At 42.1% G+C, this 21,436-nt stretch overlaps 1 protein-coding gene and 1 pseudogene across 2 annotated transcripts in view; one reads left to right on the top strand and one right to left on the bottom strand.

Moving 5' to 3' along the window:
* Positions 1-21,436, bottom strand: part of GFRA1 (GDNF family receptor alpha 1) — a 203,262-nt gene that overhangs the window by 156,222 nt on the left and 25,604 nt on the right. The window lies entirely within an intron of this gene.
* Positions 13,636-20,864, top strand: LOC103657473 (annotated as a pseudogene).

Raw genomic sequence — 21,436 nt, 5'->3', positions numbered from 1 at the left:
ACATATACAACTATAAAATTATTGGTATAATCACTATTCATATTTTGTCATGTTTCTTTCTATGAATATTCTTCTCATGAATATATATTTCTTACTTTTTTCCCAGTTAAGATTACAATACAACAATATGTCAACGTTAACACAAAACTCTTTATATGTACAATTCTGAATAAGTACATAATCTAATTTAGGTAACCATTAATTTTTTCCTTTTTAAAATCAGTCTTCTACATTTGGACATGTATTTCCAATTTCTTGCATTAAACTGAAATTGAGATTAGAAAAAATAATAAAAAAATAAATCTCTTAAACAAAAACATAAGGATAAATCTTTGTGGATAAATATTTGTACCACTGAACCGTACTGAGCTGAGAATTTAAATGAACGATATAGTTTCTTACCTATGATATCAAAAGCAAAAGCAATGAAAGAAAACACAGATAGCCTAAACATCTTCAAAATTAAAAATTTTGTGTCTCAGGGAACATCTCTCTACTTGCTAGATTGGATGCTGCCCAATTCATGAATCACTTAATAAAGCCAATTGCATCTTCAAAAAAAATCATGTCTCAATGAGCACCATCAAGAAAGTGAAAAGACAACCCACAGAATTACAGAAAGTAATTGCAAACTACATATATGATAAGGCCCTTATATCTAGAGTACATAAAGAATTATTATGACTCAAAAATAAAGAGACCGATAACCCAATTTAAAAAATGGGCAAAGAATGTGAATAAAGATTTCTCCAAACAAGGTATACAGATGGCCAATAAGCACATGGAGAGATGCTCAACATCATCAGGCATCAGGACAATACAAATCAAAACTACAAGGGTGTAATGCTTCACACCCACAAGGATGTCTATCACTAAAAAGATAGGTAATAACAAGTGTTACTGAAGATCTGGACAGACTGGAACATTGCTGCTGGAAATGCGAAAATACAGACTTCGGAGAAGAGTCTGGCATGTCCTCAAAGGGTTAAATAACGAGTCACCACATGATCCAGTCATTCCAGTCCTAGGTATACACCCAAAAGACAGGAAAACAGATAACGGGCACCTGGGTGGCTCAGTCAGTTAAGCGTCCAACTCTTGATTTTGGCTCAGGTCTTGATCTCAGGGTTGTGAGACTGAGCCCCATGCTGGGCATGGAGTCTGCTTGGGATTCTCTCTCTCCCTCTCCCCCCTCCCCTACTCTGTCTCTCTCTGAAGAAGAAGAAGAAGAAGAAGAAGAAGAAGAAGAAGAAGAAGAAGAAGAAGAATCAGAAAAGAAAGAAAGAAAGAAAGAGAGAGAGAAAGAAAGAAAGAAAGAAAAACATATGTCTCCAAAAAACCTTATACATGATTGCATTAGTCGTAATAGCCAAAAAATGGAAACAACCAAAATGGCCATCAACTGGTAAATGAATAAATAAAATGTGGGATATCCAAACAATGGGATATTATTCAGTGCTAAAAGGCGTGATATAATTGGTACATGCTACAATATGGATAGATCTTGAAAAACCTTACCCTGAAAGAAGCCAGTCACAAGGGACCACGTATCGTATGGTCCCATTTACACATATTGTATGGTCCCATTTACGTGAAATGTCCAGAACAAGCAAATTTCGGGAAAATAGATTAATAGTTGCCTAAGGATAGGAGCGGTGAGGGGAGGGGAGGATGACAGCTAAGGGGTGCTGGGTTTCTTTTTAGGCTCATGGAAATGTTCTAAAATTAATTGTCAGACAGATGCACAACTCCATGAGTGTACTAAAAAACGCTGAACTGTACACTTGAAATGAACGAACTGTATGGTATGTGAATTATATTTCAATAAAGCTGCTTGAGAAAAGAGTCCTGGGTTGCGACTCTATTTCCAATGACTAGCTATGCAACCTCTGCCTCTCGGGGCCACAGCTGGGCAAGCCAGTCTCATAACTGCATCCAGCTCTTCATGCTATGAACACATCGTAATAAGCTCGCTCGTTCGGGAGTTGACACCACGCTGGGTACTCAGAAAGCTGGGCACAGATGAAAGACAACATCCCCTCTCCAGGAATCACAGCCTGGTACCTCTGTCTACACCTAGCAGCTGCTGAGCACTTGAACATGGTGAGTCTGAACTGAGATGTGCTCTAAGTATAAAACAGACTGGATTTCAAAGACTGGGTCAGAGAAAAAAGTAAAATAGTTAATAATTGTTTATACTGAATTACATGCTGAAATGATATTTTGAATAAACAAGGTGAAATTAAACGTTAAAGTTAATTCACCCGTTTGGGTTTTTTTTAATATGTTGAATGTGGTACAGAAATTTTTAAATGACATACATAGCTCAGTACCATTGGGTAGTACTGGTTTAGATTTTTAAATATAAATAAATCATCGAAACCTTCCTGATCCCCAGTGCTTTAGAGGATCATTTTATGCAGACTTCTAAATGGTGATTAACTCTGGAGTCCGCTCAGCAGTTATAAAATGCCGACCGCTCTGCAATTATGGAGGCACAAAACGTTCCTTGTTTGCTGCCCTCGGCCAATTGGTCCCTTGGACTAGAGTCGAAGAGGCTCGGCACGGCCTTCAAACATTGGTGTGCCCGAGTCTTCACAAAGCACAAATGTTTCCCAAATAAGGCAGGCCCAGAAAACTTCGTCTGAATTCTTTAAGACTCATGATCAAAAGGGCTGCCTTTTAAAATGATTAAAGATCAGACTGAGCTGACAGACCCCCATTCACAGAGAGAGAATTTCTCCTCAGAGGGGTTTCATCTCAAAGGGGCTCTGCATGGTCAAGCGGGAGGCTTCCCCTGGGCACGCCTCACTTGTGGACCCTGAATCGTTCGGGCATGTTTCTGCTTCTCCTTCTCCAAGTCCCTCTTTGATCTCTGTGTCCAGGGTAATAAGAACAGGGTCTGTGAGGCAGAAGCAAGCTCTAGGTCTCCGGCCCCGCCGAAACTTTATACGAAATCCAGAGGTAAGTCTGTGCACCAAGAGAGGAAACAGAAATGGGCCTCAGTGTGGCAGGCTCTGGTGAGAAAGACGTCATCACTGCACAGCAGAGACAAGACCCCTACCAACATGTCTGATTCCTTCTTCTCTGTCCCACCAATGCCCAAAGAACTGGGTCAACCCACTGATGCTTTCCTTCCCGCTCTCTGGAGTTAAGAGATCAGGTCTGGAGACGAAGTAATGTGGTCAGAGCTGGTAAGAGGCACAGCCATGATTCCAACTGGATGCCACCCAATTCCAAAGCTGCTGTCCTTAACAAGAACCGAGCTTGGGACACCTGGGGGGCTCAGTCATTAGGCGTCTGTCTTTGGCTCAGGTCATGATCCCAGGGTCATGGGATCGAGTGCCGCATTGGGCTCCCTGCTCAGTGACAGGCCTGCTTCTCCCTCTCCCACTCACCCCGCTTGTGTTCCCTCTCTCGCTGTCTCTCTCTCTCTCTGTCAAATAAATAAGTAAAATCTTAAAAACAAACAAACAAGCAAACAAACAAAAAACAAAAAACCAAGCACCAAGCTGTACCGTCATGCTCTCATTCCACAAACACTACTCCCTCCTGCCTGCTGTGGGACGAGGTAAGGGTGATTTTTTTAAACGAGATATGAACTAGAATCCTGCCTCCCCAAACGAGATACTCGCAAACTCCTGCACCTACTTCTGTTCAGAACTTCCAGTAAACGGAAATAGAAGACAGTTTCATTGACTTGATTGCCTCCATTACAGAATGCATTATGGAAGCAGAAAAAATTTCTCAGAGTCCTTTAATTTCTTCGGAGGGCTCAACGGATGGAAGTGAAAAACGTGCTCGATTCTGTGTCCTGTCACATGAGAACTGCTTCTTCCACGGGCTCATTCATGAGACAGCGTCCCATCTACCACCCTTGTTCCAGCACTTAGGGCAGGCACACATTGTGCTCAGTACCGGGCATATACAAAGATGAATGTACCAGAATCTCTGCCCTCTAGGATATTCCGCAGTAAGTGCCTATCAAGTTATTTTAAAGGGCCTGTGTGTTGGGGCGAAGTGTGCTGTAAAGAACAAAGCTCATTTCTGGAGCCAGTCTGTGGCTTGAGACATCTTCAAATTATAGCAGTTGTTACAAAATGTACCTGACTTAGAGTTTCAAAAGAACTGGCTGTAACATGGCTATTTCTAGACGGACTGTTTCAGGGCCTGGGTAATCAAAACGTCATTTTCCGCTCTCCTCCCACCCCTCCCATTATCTCCCAGGCTTGGTAGTCAGTGAGCAATTGGCTGCCTTTGAAAGCCCTGGGTGGTGCGATTTGGAAAGTTAAAGGAATTATGATGGAAATGTCATTGCAGGCTACCAGAAGTTGGGAGGCCTCTGAGGAAGAGAATGAAAAGGGTTTCAATCATCTTCCAGCTGGGTAGCCCTAGGAAGCCAGGATGGCTCCAAAGGATGGCCAAAGGCACTAGGCTTCTCTATCTCTACTAAGGTGGGTAGAATAATGGCCCCCTAGCGATGTCCATCTTCTAATCCCTAGAACCTGTGGCTATATTACTTCCATGGCAAAAGGGACTTTGCAAATGTGATTAAATTAAGGATCCTGAGATGGGGAAATTATCCTGGATTATCTGGGCAGACCCAATCTAATCATTGCTTTGAATCCTTGAAAGCTGAGAACTCTTCCCAAGAGAGATGTCCAGGCAGAAAAAAGGTCCAGAGCGATGCTACACTGCTGACTTTGAAGACGGAGGAAGGGAGCCAGCAGCCAAGAAATGCAGGTCGCCTCTAGAAGGTGGGAAAGGCACGGAAATGGGTTCTCCCTTAGAGTCTCCAGGGGGGAAAAAAAATCACAGCTCTGCTAACACCTTGATTTTAGCCCAAGAAGACCCATACTGGATTTCCAACCTAAAGAACTATAATAATTTTGTATTGGTTAAGTTTTTTATTTGGGGTAATTTGTTAGAGAAGCAATGGAAAACTAATGCACTGGTTACATACAACAACAAAGTGGGAAGGTCAGGCAATGAGGCGGAGGGACCAGTGCACTAAGCACATAGCCAAAACGATTGGCTCAACCAACTAGTCAATTCTGTCCAAAGCAGAGCTCGATTATTTTTATGGAATGACTTAGTACAAAGTGCATCAGAGCACTGGGACATGGAGAAGGAGCCAACGCTCTGGGCTGATTCTGGATGCTCTTGTTGGACCTACAGAATCCTCAGTTCTTATTTACCTGAAGCCTGCTGAGCACCAGCAATAGTATCAGAGAGATCTCTTCTTCTGTGGAAGGAGCATAGGGAAAGGAAGGGCAGTGTTCTCAGAGTCTTACTCCTAAGACTTTAACCCTCCCTCAACTCTCTTAATTGCTGCATGATATGTTCAATACAGGACAGATACTTGGAGCGACCAATGAAGACAAGGAGCTTGCTCCCCTCCTAGTTTAAAACCTAGACATAGACCTATGTTGCTTCTGTACAGAAATCAGCTGTAGGATTGCCCTTCCCCTTAATACACACGTTTTAAGGAAATCTGTTAGTGCCTGGATACCCTTAGGGCTCAGTTAATGATGGTGGGTTGCATAGCTGGAGGGACTAGGGGCATCCTTGCTCCTCTTCTTTCTTCTGTAAAGGTGAGATGATAGTTTATCTTAAGGAGTTCTCACTGATACAAATATCTGTGTGGGAGGGGAGGCTGTTCCACAGTATTATGTATCCCTACCTGGCACCCCTTAGGAGCCTACCTTTTCCCTAGATTGCCCTGGAAATCACTAGCTGTGACATCCCATTTGACAACTTTCTGGAACGCTCTGTCCATGTTTAACCTCCTCAATCCAAAGGGCATCAGTGAAGAAAATAAGGTAACTGAGGATTTACAACCCTGTCTAAAGTGTGGTTCCCTTTTTATTTTTTAAGACTTTTTACTTTTTTTAAAAAGCTTTTATTTATGTATTTGAGAGAGAGAGACAGAGAGAGCGAGTGGGGGAGGAGCAGAGGGAGAAGGAGAAGCAGACTCTGAGCTGAGCACGGAGTCCCACATGGGGCTCCATCCCATGACCTTGAGATCATGAGCCAGAATCAAGAGTGAAGACGCAAGTCAAAACCCAGATGCTTAACCAACTGAGCCACCCAGGTGCCCCTAGATTTTTTACTTAAAAGCAATCTCTGTACCCAACGTGGGGCTTGATCTCGCGACCCCGAGATCAAGAGACACACACTCTACCAACTGAGCCAGCCTAGAGCCCCTGAAGTGTGATTCCTAACCAAAGGGATTCCTGATCCATCATGATGATTCTTACCACCATTTCCTGAGTGCCTACTCTACCCCAAGTACATCACGTATATTTTCTGATTTAATCCTTACAGCATCCCTGAAAGGTAAATAGCATTACCGCATATTAGAGATGAGGAAATGGAAACTGATAACTTGTTCAAGGTCACAGTGACAGAAAATGAAGGAGCTGGATTCAAAATCAGGTCTCTCTTATGACAAAGTTCAGGTTTTGCTCACTAGGTGATGTGGCCTCCCAAGGTGGGAACTATTAGCCCCCCAGGAGTTTCTGGGAATGTGCTACAATGAATATACATATACGTAAAGACTGCTATATGTTGATTCTCAGCTGAAATCTAACTTCCCTGGCTAATTAAGGGAAGAGTTCTTGATGATATAAATAAGACTAGTTTCACTCTAGAAATATTTACGGAGCAACTACTAGACAGTAGCCACGCATATAAACAGACCAGAGCCCCTCCCCTCTACTGAAGAAACTAGGCATGCGTGCACACACCTGTGCACACACACCACTGAAAGACAAAAAATACTTTATCAAAGCCATCAGCAAAAAAAGTGTTATGGAAGCAAGCAGCAGCCACAGTAATTAACTCAGTAAACTTCAGAGAAGATGTACACTCAAAGCAGAAGCGGAAGGAAAACATGGGGATGTGGAAATACAGAACATCGCTGGAGGAAGGAAGCATCTTCGTGTTCATAGGGGAGAAGAGAATGAGAGGAGGCTAGAAAGGTAGGACAGGGCTAGATTACAGCTTGGGAAAGACTTTGAATGGGATGTTAAGGAAAATTTGGACTTATTTTCTACTTTCGAAATATTTTTATACATTCTAAATTCATTCCAGGGGGAGCTAAGAAGACTTCTGAATAGGGAAGTAAACTGTTCGTGGTCGTGCTTTGAGGGAATTCCTGGAAGAGGTATAGGGACCGTCAATGGCAGATGGGTCCTGGAGAAGGCAACCAAGCAGGCACAAATCCTGTCCTCAGGACTGTTCCAAGAGCGAGTGAGGTCTGAGATCTAGCAGCCAGCCTCTAGTTCCGGTCCCAGCTTTTTCATTAGCTGGTTCTGTAACATGAGACATATGAGCCTCAGTCCCTCCGTGCCTTAAGTAACGATGAACTAAATAATTGCTAAAACCACATCTACCTCTAAGATGTTATGATTCAAAGTTATAAATTTGTACAATCACAGCAAATGTGCCTTTGTAGCATGTAGAGCATGGAGACAGCCAGTCTTAAGATCCCTTGGATCTTGTTGCCAATTCAACTTATATAATTTATAGGAAGTGTGTTTTTCAGTATGTATATGTTAGGTAAGTCCAAATGAAAGCTTCTTGTTCTGAATGCTACCTTGATGAAATAATGTTCTCCTTTCTTAAAAAGTATTCCCCTTTTCCCTTTTTCCCCTTTTCCCCTTTCCAGATTTGAGAGCTTTGTCTTAACTAAAAACAGCTGCCAACTTTTCCCAACTCACCTGCTTAGTGAAGAAAAATAATCTGTTGGAATACACCCATAAATTTAAATTCTAACTATAATATAAAAGCTAATGCCCTGTGACAGGCATTACTTCACATTTCCACAACACCTAAATCAAGACCTGGACATGCAAGCTAATTTAAAAATAATTCTACCTAGTAGTGAATCAAGGGCACTTCCTTCTGCAAACGGGACCGCTTCAGAAGGATCTCCTTTAAATGTGGCCTGTGTCTGTAGTGGACAAGTTGATGTTATTACCAGGATCCACCTGGGACCTCAGTAGGGAGAAGACAACCAAGGAGGACAGAGAGAGAGAAGGCAGACCCATCTCTTTCTTCCTCCATGACTCACTTTCTCTTCTCACCAACAAACCTCCCATAATTCAGGCTGGTGGGAGTTTTAGGTAAGGGTGTTGGCCCTTTATGCCAACCAACCAACCCTGCTGCTGGACTCTGGAAACTGTTAAAATAAACACGTTAAAAAATTAAACATACTCCATATTATTCAGAAATAATGTGAGCAAAAACTAGCGATTTCATCCTCCTGGGGAATCTACATTACAGAGTATAATTTGGCAACCCTCCAGGATCTTGTCTTAAATAGCTGTTGGGTGATTTAAAGAGATGAGTATTTTAGTGCCTTGACTTCTCTTTAAATATACACCATTTGAATGAATCCATTTATTGTAAATATCAAGGCACTGTGTTTAAAATTTCATATCTCAAAAAAAAAGTTCGCTGCCATTTTTCTCCAAACCTTTTATGATATTTAAATGATCTCTAATTTAAAAAAAATACTAATTCTGGTGTTTAATGATGATAAGGACTTGTCTATTTTTGTAACAAATTCAAACAAAAGCTATCACAGAGTAATTAAACACACATTCAGTATAGATATGGAGAAACGAAGAATTGCAAATTACTTTTTACAGCTTGATCTGAAGTTTTCTGAAGTGGAACACATTTTAATCATTAAATTCCTCAAAGGTGTTCAAAAGTAATCAGGAGGGTTGTGGGACAACCTCCAGCTCTGGGGTTCCAAAGCCTCAGATCTTCCCAGGGCCTCCCGCAAAGGGTCGTCACTGGTCTGAGGCCCCATCCGTCAGAGGTAACAGCTAGAAAGCCCACTTTTCATGTGTTTTCCTGCTTTTGGGGTGGGGGGGGCACAGAGATCTCTGGCCTTTAGTTAAATATAATGTGCCAGTTCAGGTCAAAGAACAAGTGACTTTAAGTTCAGGCCTAAACCAGAATCCTAACAAGTCATCCTTAGTTCTTTCCCGTGATTATTTAAAAGGTATAATTAATTTTAACTGAGTGAGTCAGCTTTCCGGGTACACCTGGCAGTGTGTAAGCATATGAAAATGGAAGGATTCCCTGCCTTACGGAGTTCCCAGGATTCATTCCCAGCATCTTTAATGATTTCTCCAGGCAGACACTCGGGGCAGACAAGGCGGCAGCCTAGCCTGGTCCAGCCCACAAACTCCTTGGTACACACACCCATCCTCTCCAGTGACACTGTCCCCACTCTGCCCCGTTAAATCAGAAGCTCTCTGGAGGCACAGCCTTCCTGCTCCTCTTGGTCACCTGGTGTCCTTCACCAACTCACCAGAGCCATGACCTATCAGCTGCCCCCAATCTATCAGCAACTTCCTCCTTTAAAGGCATCTGTCCTGCCCAACTGGCTCCTCTTTGAAAACTGAACCATCTAAATACAGTTGACCCTTGAACGACATGGGGGTTAGGGGCGCCCACCCTACACAGTCGATAATCTGCATTTAACTTTTGACTCCTCCAAAACTCAACTCCTAATAGTTTACTGGAAGCCTTAACTGGTAACATAAACAGTTGGTTAACACATATTTTGTATCTTATATGTATTACATACTGTATTCTATAATAAAGTAAGCCAAAGAAAAGAAAATCGTTAAGGAAGAGCAAATACATGTGTGGTACTGAACGGTACGGGAAAAAAATTCACATATAATTAGACCTGCGCAGTTTAAACCTGTGTTGTTCAAGGGTCAGCTGTACTTTGCCTGGCTTCTTCTAACAAATACACTTGACTTTTCATTTTTCCCCGACACAAATTATGTATAAAGGCCCATCTTACATAAAAGGGGAATAAAAGAATTATTTTCCTTAGACCTCACCGAACATGGCTTTGGGGAAGAGGCTGTCATTTACTATAATCAATGTTCCCTGGCACGGAGGATGGGAAGGGGCAGCTGCAGATCAATTCATTTTTGGATATGACTCCTTTTGTCTTCCTCCTCAGTCCCTGGGTTGAATGAGCATTTTAAATCTCCCTACTCTATGGGAGAAGGTAAAACTGTACTTATATTTACGACCCTAATGAATGAATGCAGTCTTTTTTTGCTAAACCAGAACACAGCTCTGATTATCCTACTGCCATTTTTTTTCTTGGTTACCTTTGAGGAAAATGCCTACAACCAGGTTACCTTAGTTTCCCTATCCAGTAAAGCCTTTAAAGTGCTGGGAAGAACTTCTCGCTATGGGAACCCATTCAGTTCTCATCTGGCTAGGGTCAAAACTACTTTTAACTGGACAGCATCTTGGGAATCTAGTGAAATAAAGGGACAAGCATAGAGAAGAAATCAGCTCCAACTGGTACGCAGAAGTAGGGGCTACCATTCTAAAATTTAGCCAGCCTTTTTCACCTCGGGATGGATGTTTCTGAATCCTCAGAGTTTGGTTAAACTTAAAATACATGGCAAAAGAGACCTCACTCAAGGGAGGTCCATCCATTTGGCTCCAATTTACCAAACTCCTCATGGATGTGGCTCTGTAAACCTAGTCACGCCCTCCACGAGATCATTCATTGGCTTTGGGCAATGCATTTGGCCTCTTGATGTCCCTCCTCATCTATACAAACATTCTTTAATGCAAAACACTCCACACTTACGAAAACTGTATTACTCAGGGCCCCAAGGTGGAGCCCTGGGGTGGTGCAGAATAACACTCGGAAAATCTCAATATTCACTCTCCAGACCCAGGAATCAGGGACATCTGCACCGCTCTCAGCAGGCAAGCAAACCAAACCATCCTCTTGGAGCTGGTTTACCAGGGCCAGCCAAAGGCAAGAAGCATGCAGCTAAATGGTCACTGCAGCTTATCTGAAAATGTATGATAAGCCAGAGTTTCCCTAGGCTGTTAAATTAAAGCTTCTTCTTCTGATCCACGGTTTCTTTTAATATGAAATGAGTCTCAGAGTGTATATATTCTCCCTAACAATGAGTAAAGTGGCACTGACAACATCTGATTAGATATCCTAACATCTTGTTGAAGTCCTGTACAAAAGGTCACTGCACCTGTGAGCACTGAGAAACTTCCTGCCCACCCCTCTCACGACCAACCCCCAACACATGAAGCCCTAATGTGAACGGAGGGCACATCTGGCCTGTGGCTGCGGCAAGCTGGTGAGAGGGTGGAGTCCACCATCATTCAGCGCCAGCAACTTTCCCTCCCCCAAACCTACAAACGGCCATCCCACTTGTCAAGGACTGAATGTTTATGTCCTCCCCAAATTCATTATGTTGATGCCCTCTCCCCAGTGTGATGGTATCTGGAGGTGAGGTCTTTGGGAGGTGATTAGGTTTAAGTGAAGTTCCCCCCCTCATGATGGGATTGGTGCTCTTAGAAAAAACACCAAAGAGCTTGCTTTCTCTCTTTTCTACCTGAGCGGCACAGAGAAGTCATGTGAGGACCCAGCTAGATGACAGCCACCTACAAACCCAGAGGAGAAGATTCAGGGTGGAATCTACCTTGCTGGCACCACGATGGTGAATTCCCCAACCTCCAGAACGGGGAGAAATAAATTCTGTTGGTTTATCCACCCAGTCTATGGTTTTTTATTATGGCAGCCTATGCTAGGACACTACTTCTGTGAGCTTTGTCACTGCCCTTCAGGACAGTGACGGAGGTGGAGTCCAGTGAAGGGGGCAATGAAGATCACCTCTGTGCTGGTCAGGATCTTCAAACGCTTTGGCGTTTGTTACAGGCACTTAACCTGCACGCCATGAACGTGGGCGCCCCCTAGTGCCCTCCTGGGATAACCACCCCTGCCCAAGATCCCCAGAAGGGACCTGCCCTACAATAATGGGGCAGGCACTCCCTCCCATGCCTGGTCCAAACAATTTTGGGTGCTTTGCCAGGAACCACAGAACTGGGAACAACAAGTCCCTTTCAGCAGAGAAAGGGGCCTGGGGTGGAAAATTTCCCATCCATTCCCACAAAGAAGGCTGCCAGTATCTTCTCAGATGGAGAAAAAGTGCATACTGTTTCATATTTATAAAAATTACCAAGTATGAACAAATTACTATGAAGAAAACAAGCTAAATTAATATGGTTCCCGATTTTCAGGAAGCAGGTGATTTAGGAAAAACAGACCCAGAGGAAAAAAAGATGATTAAAAGCAGTCACTGATGAAAACTATTGAATAAATCCCCAAATATATATACAAATGAAACATACACTATGTGTATCCCATATGAGGAAATAGGTAACTGTTAGAATTAAATAACATACTTATTTAATCAAGAAAGGAGATGAAGGAGGAAAATGAAGGTGCAGTCCGGTCACCACATCTGTGAGGCTCTTGTCTTCCCCCAAAACCTCATCCATGCTTCCGGAACATTCTCCCCCACCCCCCACCAGCACATTGGTCATATCCTGTGATTATCTGTATTCTCCACTAAACAGGAAAGTTTACTTCTTATGTGCAACTTTGTTTCAACACTAATAATGTCAATGAAAACATAACCTGAATGCTTATTTTGACCCAGGCATTGAGATAAGTAGATTATCTCATTTAACCCTCACAACAAACTTACAAAGCTGTGCTGTTATTATTTCATAAGTGGTAATATGTGGTTCAAAAATATCAAAAAAAGGATATACAGTGAAGTCTGCTTCCCACTTCCAACCCCCATATGCCAAGTTCCCATACCCTCCTCACATATCACTATTACTGTGTCTTATCTATCCATCCAAAGTTTGTTTGTAGAAGCCTCATGTTCTACATGAAAGGTATCATATTATACAAGTTGCTCTGCACTTTGAAGTTTTTACCGATCTTGGAGGTCTTGTCGTAGAAAGCCATCTCGTACTTCTTTATAGCTATACGGTCTTCCACTCTGTGGCTGGACCATAAAATATTTCACCACACTTCTACTGATGGACACATGAAAGTTTCCATTATTACATTTTACAGATGAGAAAAACTGAGGCTCAGAGAGGCTGAGTGACTTGTCCAAAGTCACACAGCTGGTAAGCGGCAGAGGAAGCACTTCAGCAGAAGTTGGTTAGATTCAAGCCTAACCCCCCCTTCTTTTTTTTTTTAGAGAGAGTGAGTGCCCACGTGAGCAGGCGGGGCGCAGGGGCAGAGGGAAAGGGAGAAAGACAGAATCTTAAGCAGGACTCACACCCAGGGTGGAGCCTGATGCGAGGCTCCAGCTCACAACCCTGAGATCATGACCTGCGTGGAAATCAAGAGTTGGGCGCTCAACCCAACGGGGCCACCCAGGGGCCCCTCAAAGCCTAAACTCTTAAGCAACTTGGATTTGTTGCCCAGAAAACACCAGGTGTGCAGCAGACACGCCATAAACACTTGGCAAAAGTCGAATGAACCAACAAAACAAGAGCACAAAACAACAGCAAGCGGAATGATTCTGCTCCCTCTCCTACACCCTTCACTTCTTCCCCAGCCCTTCCTCTTCACTCTCCAGGTAGCGGCAGCCACACACCCCCACTCCTAGGTATTAGCAGAATGGCAGGACACAGACTTTTTCAGCTGTTCCTGGGTCCTGCAAAAACTCCTGCAAAGACAGGGTCCTGCCTGATCCCCACACATTATTTAATCTCGCTCCGGTCCTGGGTAAAGGACATGCTAGAATGGATACAAGTGTCACCTCCGCGGGCCAAAAGCCCCCAGGGTCTGCTCCGCAAGGGCACAGGGAGAGGGGAAAGTGTTCCTGGGGACCAACAACATCTGTGCCTAGCTCCCCGGGCATCACAGGGACACATGTGGACGTCACTGCCGAGGAGATGGCCCACGTCCCCACCTCACTCCAGGACTGCACAGCCGGCTCTCCTCTACGGTGCAGACATCCTGAAACCCTTCAGCTCCTTCCAAATGTGCCAGAAAGCTGACACATGTAGCCTCGTTTTTACACTGTGTTTTACATTCGTCTCAGCCTTCCAATAAATTTAACACCGGAATTATATACAATATTAAGTGCGTTCAAACACAGCTGATTTCTTCGCAGGCTCTTTCGGGAGCAGCTGCCGGGATGGTGCAGCATTTGACAACAGGAGAGCTGTGTCTTTCAACATCCCAGGCCTCGGGGAATACTGGCCTAAAAGGTAACCTCCATGTGACCTCACAAGGTGTCTGAATGGTTTACTTTTTCTGACTTGTAAGTGTTGGAAGCACATCGCAAACTTTGCCATCTGCACTCAGCCTTCCAGTCCCTCAAAAGATACGAACAGCTGCCTTCAGAAGGCCCAGACTTCAAATTACCCAGGATGTGACATACACCATTCCCTGTCTGCATTCTCTGAATATATTCCGTGTCCATGTGCAATTTCTGGAAAGTGAATGACTGCATCGGGGAAACTCACACTTGTCTTTTCTCTGACACTTTGCTGTCGTGTTTGATGATAAGGGATATTTATTTAACAAGGGCTCCGAATTACAACTTAATTGGTTGTAATCTGCTCAATGAAGGAATAATGTCCTCTGCAATTATTCTAATCTAATCCATTTAATCTAAAATCTATGGAAGATTACAGATTTTTCTGAAACAGAATATTTAAATCTCTTCCTCCACATTTAATTTTAAACTATTGACATGCAAAACAAATGACCATTCCTTTTAAAGGCTGCAATACCAGAAAAAAAAAATCTATAAATTTTGCCTGCGTTGAAGACTAGTTTATTAGCTATATAGGATTAGCATTCGCAATTCCCCTAAAGTGAGAAACTTTGAAAGCTTCTGTGTTTTGTTTTTCATTTTTCCTTACTGGGTTCATACTGAAACCTGTGGAAGAGAAATCTCAAAGCAGGAGTATCATGAGCCATGTCCAACTATATTAGAAGCAAACAGGAAAATTTATTTTACCAAGATGTCCAGAAAGAGAGAGAAGTCAGCTAGCCAATCAATGAACAAACATGTTCGTCTTTATTTGTGGGTTTCCACTAAAAATGTTTATATTTACGTTCTTCCTAACACATCCAGTTAATAAATTTTGTTCAAACAAAGCCAGGGTCTAAACACTGTTACGCTCTGCATGCCTTGCTTTTCTCGGGTTTCATGTATAGTCAAAATGCAGATCACGATGGAACAATTTCTTGACATTTTTGTTTTATAATTATTATTATCACAGTGCAATTCTAGCGGGGCTTTGCTGGATATATATCAGAGGTGAAAATCTTTTTAAAGTAAATCATTATAAAATCCCTTTCCTTTATAACATGCTGGAAGTGCAGTGTCTAAAGGTCTTTTGGGAAAATAAATAATGGAAATTTTGTTATTGATCTCATGCAGAGGCAGTGAATCTAATGAGTTATTGTTATTTTACCCACAGCAAATATTATGAGGTCCAAAATAATAACATTCAATTAAAGAAAGAAAGCCAGATAGGATGTAAGATAAAAATGTAATTTAACAATGAATTCTTTTCAGTGCTTCCTAAATACTAATTTAGTCTTGTCATACATTTAGAATGAAATTCTTTTTAAAAAGTAGTTTCCCATGCCACAGTGATCACTAAAATGATTATCTATCTTGTGATAGACAAGTATCCTCTTCGACAAAAGAAGGTTACTAGTCTTCATTAAAAGATAATTTATACTTGCGATATTGTTTTAATCTAGCAACGAAAACAAAACCTTAAACTGACAACCAAGTCGCCCAGAATTTAACAAAATTTTGGAAGAGTTAAATTTCAGCAAAAAAAAAAAAAAATGAAAGCAATTTTGAAAGTGTTGCAGAATAGAGCCCTGGTGGCGTGGCTCCTCATTACATGAGTAGGGGGTCATCAGACTAAAAGGTCACAACCAACGTGTCCCTTAGAGCTTGGTGAGGTCCAGGAAATCACAGCACTTCATACGGGGGCAAAGGACATCTACAGCAGGTGTGCGTCTGATTTCTCTGCAGTGTGTTAAAAAAACGGGAAGACATCCCATTTTAAAATTCCGTATCTGGCTCATCAAGCCACCAAGAAAATCCAAGTGACTTTTGAGTTTTAGGAAGCAGCTGCCATAATCTTAAGTCTTCAGGACAAAGCCCTCACTGTTGTGCCACAGGCTGACCTAATGCGCCCGCCTTTTACTCCCGTCGCTGTGACCGTGACAGGACAGGCGACTGTGCCACTCCATTGCTGGGTGGTGACACTCCCACCCAACACCAGGCTCCTTACTCCACTTCAACCTTGCTTCCCATGTTCAGGGCTCGGATGGTGCCCCACTCATGTCCCCACACCGCAGAAATTTAGAGTGGCTTCTTGGCATCAAATGACCATTTTCTTTCTTATAAACAGTAACAAAACCAAATTCACAAAGAGACATTTTCTAGAGATGCATTTCTCTTCACTAGGTCAGGTCCTACCATCTCTCAAAAATCAAAGCACTTGAAGAGGGAATGACTCACTTTAAACTTTTGTCCTTCACAGCCACCAGATAGCATTACTCGTGCAGAGCACAAAGAATGTCCTCAAAGAGCGGGGAAACAACTAGAAAGGGTATGTCTATCTGCCCTCCAGTCACCACAGTGCGGCACAGGTAACTTTCACCTGCTTTTCCAACCCGTTAGCCCCCGAGCTGCTTGCCGATGAAGACAGACAAAATCACGCATCTCTGCAACCTGGCATTGCCCACAAACGACTACAGAGTGAAAGGAATAAATGAATACCAGCTAAAAGACAGAGTGCTCACTCTATGCCAGGGATGACACCAAGCTTTTAATCTTCAAGACAATCCTGTAAGACAGATAAAATTAAGATCATCCCATTTTACAGATGATAAAATTGAGGCTTAAGAGAGGTTATGATTTATCCAGCTATGATTTATGGAGTTGGGATCTGACACGTGACCATCTGCTCTAGACCCTACGCTCTCAGTCTCTGTGCTAAAGTGATTCATAGATAAATAAAATGGTTCTCAGTCCTCAGAAACAAGTCCTTACTTAAGATGCACCTACTTTCACATAATGGATAATTTATAATTTCATAACAACATTGGATTTCAAAAACATGTGTGGTTTTGCGAAACAATACTCTGGGATACTGAAGTGACAGAGTGTCTTTTGCCAGAAGAACTTAAAGAACTTCTAAAACCAACAACAGGGGGAGAAAACCAATTCACATGTTTCCAAGAACCTGTCACCAAGAGGATTACGGTCCCCATGTTTTCGTCCAACTATCTTGTGAGCATTTCAAATTGCCTGGAAGAGACCGAGAAAACAGACAGAGGCCTTGGAGAACCAAACCTGTCAAAACAAATCTCAACCACACGATTTCTCAGTTCTTACACTGCCTTCATTCAGATGCAAAAATGCAGAGTCTCAGAAGGTCTCAGAGGCCTCCCAGCTGAGTGTCTCTGCATTGTCTCCCTTTACCAGATTCGCATCCTCAGCTGATCCAAGCGGCAGCTCAATGGGTATTAATACATATTGCCACATGACGCAGATGAGTTTGGGGATGGAATTAAAATGCATTGGCTGAGAGTCCACATTGGCAGTAAATGGAGACTCGTCAGATGCAGGTACCATCTGGAACCGAGAGGATGGTCAAATTGGATATTTTTCTAAACACGGAAGTGTTGGCCATGCTATCTGTGCTCACTGGATACAGGTGAAGACAAGCTTTTTTTATGTGCAGGATTTCGTAGCATTAGCTAGATTATTGTCTACTTTTTTTGAGGCTACCTAGAAATATCACTAGATCCAGAAACAAGGTTCTTCAACACAAGGATTAGGAAAATCAACTTGTTACCCAGCCATTTTCACTGGAGGCCGCAGGTCATTTCTAAGGATCTGAAAAGTGGGTTCAACTACACAATCCCTGAGCAAGAGTTTTGATCTTGAAAAATGGTGATTTCCAAAAGGCAGACTTTAAAAAAAAAAAGAATGTCAATCATACAACAGCTGTGTTTACACATACAAAGTGAAGTGGAAAACTATGGCAATTACTCAGATGATTTCAATCAAAACATCCCCTCAACTGAAATATCCCAAAAATTGGAGATATAACATGGGGAATTCTTGGTTTTTGGCTTGAATTATCCAGATAATTGCTTCATCTCCCCACTGTTCTTATTTACACATAGCCTAAAACCCATCCTGTGCATTGGCAATTCAAAGTGCAATTATTTGCAGATGGACGTACTCAGGGACACAAGTGTCTATGGTCACAATTACGTGCAGATGTAGCTCAGCACAGACCACAGTCAAGTCTGCTGTTTCAAAAACCTGTTTTGAAAATTTGACTATAAACAGAAATTATTCCTTTTAAACCCCACCCCCTATAAAAAGTCACTTAAGCAAATAATGACAATTTGTCCTCAAAAAAACCAATCCATCTACAATAAAACACGTCCTTAAAACTGCTGTGCTTCAATCCTTCCATTATTTGGGGAGAGAAAGTATCCACAAAAACAGAGTTTGTAATAACAAAGAACCCTTCAAAAAATGCCCTCTTTCCACTTCACAAATCACATTTAAATCAAATGTATTTCCTTAAGTCAGCTAGAAAAACTACTACCCTTCTAAATATCACTTCTTGCCTTGATTTTTTAAACAATCTACTTTATCCAACCCCCCCAAAAACACAATGTCCATCATTTCTTAAGTGACATTTAAAATCTCCTACATGTATGCCCCCTAAATTTAACTTACTTTGTAATATATTCTCCGACTACAGAATATGTTCAAATATTTGTATCACAAAGGAGAGGCAGAGAATGCCATTAACTCAAATTCAGCCCCAAACTATAAATTCATTTTAATTAAAGATATGTGATAAGCACACACGCTGAAAGAAATGAAGGAGGGCGGGTGCCAGAAAAAGTTATCTTTTGCAGAGAAATTAAAAATTGCAGGAAGAATTCAATAAGCCACAGAGGCCTCTTGAAACCTTCTGTCTGCATCCTTTTATCTAAGCATGCTGGTTAAAATTTGGTGCCTCTTGTTTATGGTCCATATGGCAACCTGAGCTAATACACTCCCCCCACCACCACCACTCAACCCCCCAAAAAACAGAAAAGACAGAAAATGCTAATTGTAATATAAAAACAACAACAACAACAAAATGAAAGTAAGACAAAACTGGGGAACTGGGCATATGCTTACAAGGCAATGATTCTCAAGTTGGGCTGCACATTTTGAATCATCTGGGGGCTTTCAAAAATCTCTAGGGGTGCGGGTGGGGTCCAGGCATCAAGACACTTGAGTTGCCTGGTGATTCCAACGCGTAGCCCATCTTGAGAACCACTGTGACAGGGACATGAGGGAATACCACCACGGTCACAGGTTTTTGGCCAGGAAACTCTCAAAGACCTCCCTGCATGAAACCAGTGGCCCGGAAGGTTCAGATTTGAAAACAGGCCCAGAGTATCTCTGCTCACTCCCTGGGGACAAGACACAGAAAGAAGCTTGAATTTTGTAAGACTGTGGATTCCTAAGGATGTTCTTCCCATGATGTGTGGATCTCAAGCCAAGGAATTCACTTAAAACTGGCCCATAATCCATGAAATCTGTAAGGCCCAGCCAAACAAATATAGATTACTTCAAGACTCTGGTGTTACATGTGGTTTCTGAAGCAAAAAGGGGGCAATTTTTAAAGGGCTTCTTTATCATTTAAAACTCTATTTTCATGGATACCTCCTCTCCTCAAATAATGAAAGAAGCAAAGTAGGATAATTTTAAGGCCATGTTTTATTGTATATGGATTAGCTTTGGAGGGACAAATTATTATTACCTGCTTAAGTGACTTAGTGGAATTTAAAAGGAATGATCTCAGGGCACCTGGGTGGCTTAGTCAGTTAAGGGTCTGCCTTCAGCTCAGGTCATGGTCCCAGAAAGGAAACAGGTGTTATCACCCCAGAAGAGTTTGTGGCAGCTGGAGATCACTTAAGTCTGCCACTGTCCAACCTGGCAATGCACTACAGGGGAAGAACTGAAAGTGAAGGCATACCTACCAACAGGCAAACAATTTTTGGTCACCAAAAATGTGCCATGCTACAAGCGGTGCAAACAGATGGAATATTCAGATGAACTGGAAGCTATCACTGAAGAAGATGATGGTGATGGGGGATGGGTAGATACTTATCATAACACAGGAATTGCAGGAATAACTGAAGCAGTGAAGGAGATTACATTGGAAAGCAAGGACAGTATAAAACTTCAAGATTGCTCAGCAATATGTGAGGAGGAGGAGGAAGAAGAAGATGAAGGAGAAGTTGCAGATATGGAAGAATATGAAGAAAGAGGATTGTTGGAAACAGATGAGGCTACCCTAGACACAAGGAAAATAGTAGAAGCTTGTCAAGCTAAAACTGATGCTGAAGGTGAAGATGCTATTTTGCAAACAAGAACTTATGACCTTTATAGCACTTATGATAAATATTACCGGAAACCATGACTATGGTTGTACAGCTATGATGAGCAAAGGCAACCTTTAACAGTTGAACACATGTATGAAGACATCAGCAAAGATCATGTGAAGAAAACAGTAAACATTGAAAATCACCCTCATCTCCCACTGCCTCCTATGCGTTCAGTTCACCCACGCAGGCATACTGAGGTGATGAAGAAAATCATTGAGACTGTTGCCGAAGGAGGGGGAGAACTGGTGTTCATATTTATCTTCTAATTTTCTTGAAGTTTGTACAAGCTGTCATTCCAACAATAGATGACTATACAAGACATTTTACAATATAACAAAGAGAACATAGAATCTATCCTAATTATTGTTCTGATTTTTAAACAATTAACCCATAGATGTGATCATTGACCAAATTCACCAATATGTACAATTTCTCTAATAAAGGGACTTATATTTATATTTTTATGCATTAAATTTAAAAAGTTCCACTACCAGACTTGTTTGTTTAATAAAAATGAGTGTAAAGAGGGAAAAAAAAAACTCAGCTCAGCAGGGAGTCTGCTTCTCCCTCTCCCTCTGCCTGCTGCTCCCCCTCCTGGTGCTCTCTCTGTCAAATAAATAAATATTTTTTTTAAAAAATCACTAAATAAATAAATAAAAGGTATAATCTCTGATTTTAGTCAGATTTCCAAAACAGGCTTCCCGAACTTAAGCCTGCTGGTGTACACTGAGCTACGCTGCCTTCAAGAACTTATGTGGGACTCCCAGGGAAAGCCACTGTCACTGAAGACGAACTTATAGTTGAAATATTAAAACATAAAACAAGGGGCACCTGAGTGGCTCAGCTGGTTAAGCATCTGCCTTTGGCTCAAGTCATGATCCTGAGGTCCTAGGATCAAGCCCCACACTGGGCTTCCTGCTCAGCCTGGAGTCTGCTTATCCTTCTCCCTCTGCCCTTACCCCCAACCCATGCTCTCTTTCTCTCTCTCTCAAATGAACAGATAAAATCTTTAAAAAAAAAAATACAACGAAGTAAGCAGTCATGATAGAGTCTGCAGGGGCAAAAAATGGGAAGAAAAGATAAGAAGTT

The sequence above is a fragment of the Ursus maritimus genome, unplaced genomic scaffold, assembly GCF_017311325.1.
Source record: "Ursus maritimus isolate PB19 unplaced genomic scaffold, ASM1731132v1 scaffold_7, whole genome shotgun sequence".
NCBI classification, from domain to species: Eukaryota; Metazoa; Chordata; class Mammalia; order Carnivora; family Ursidae; genus Ursus; species Ursus maritimus.
This window is presented reverse-complemented; position numbering and strand designations above follow the sequence as displayed.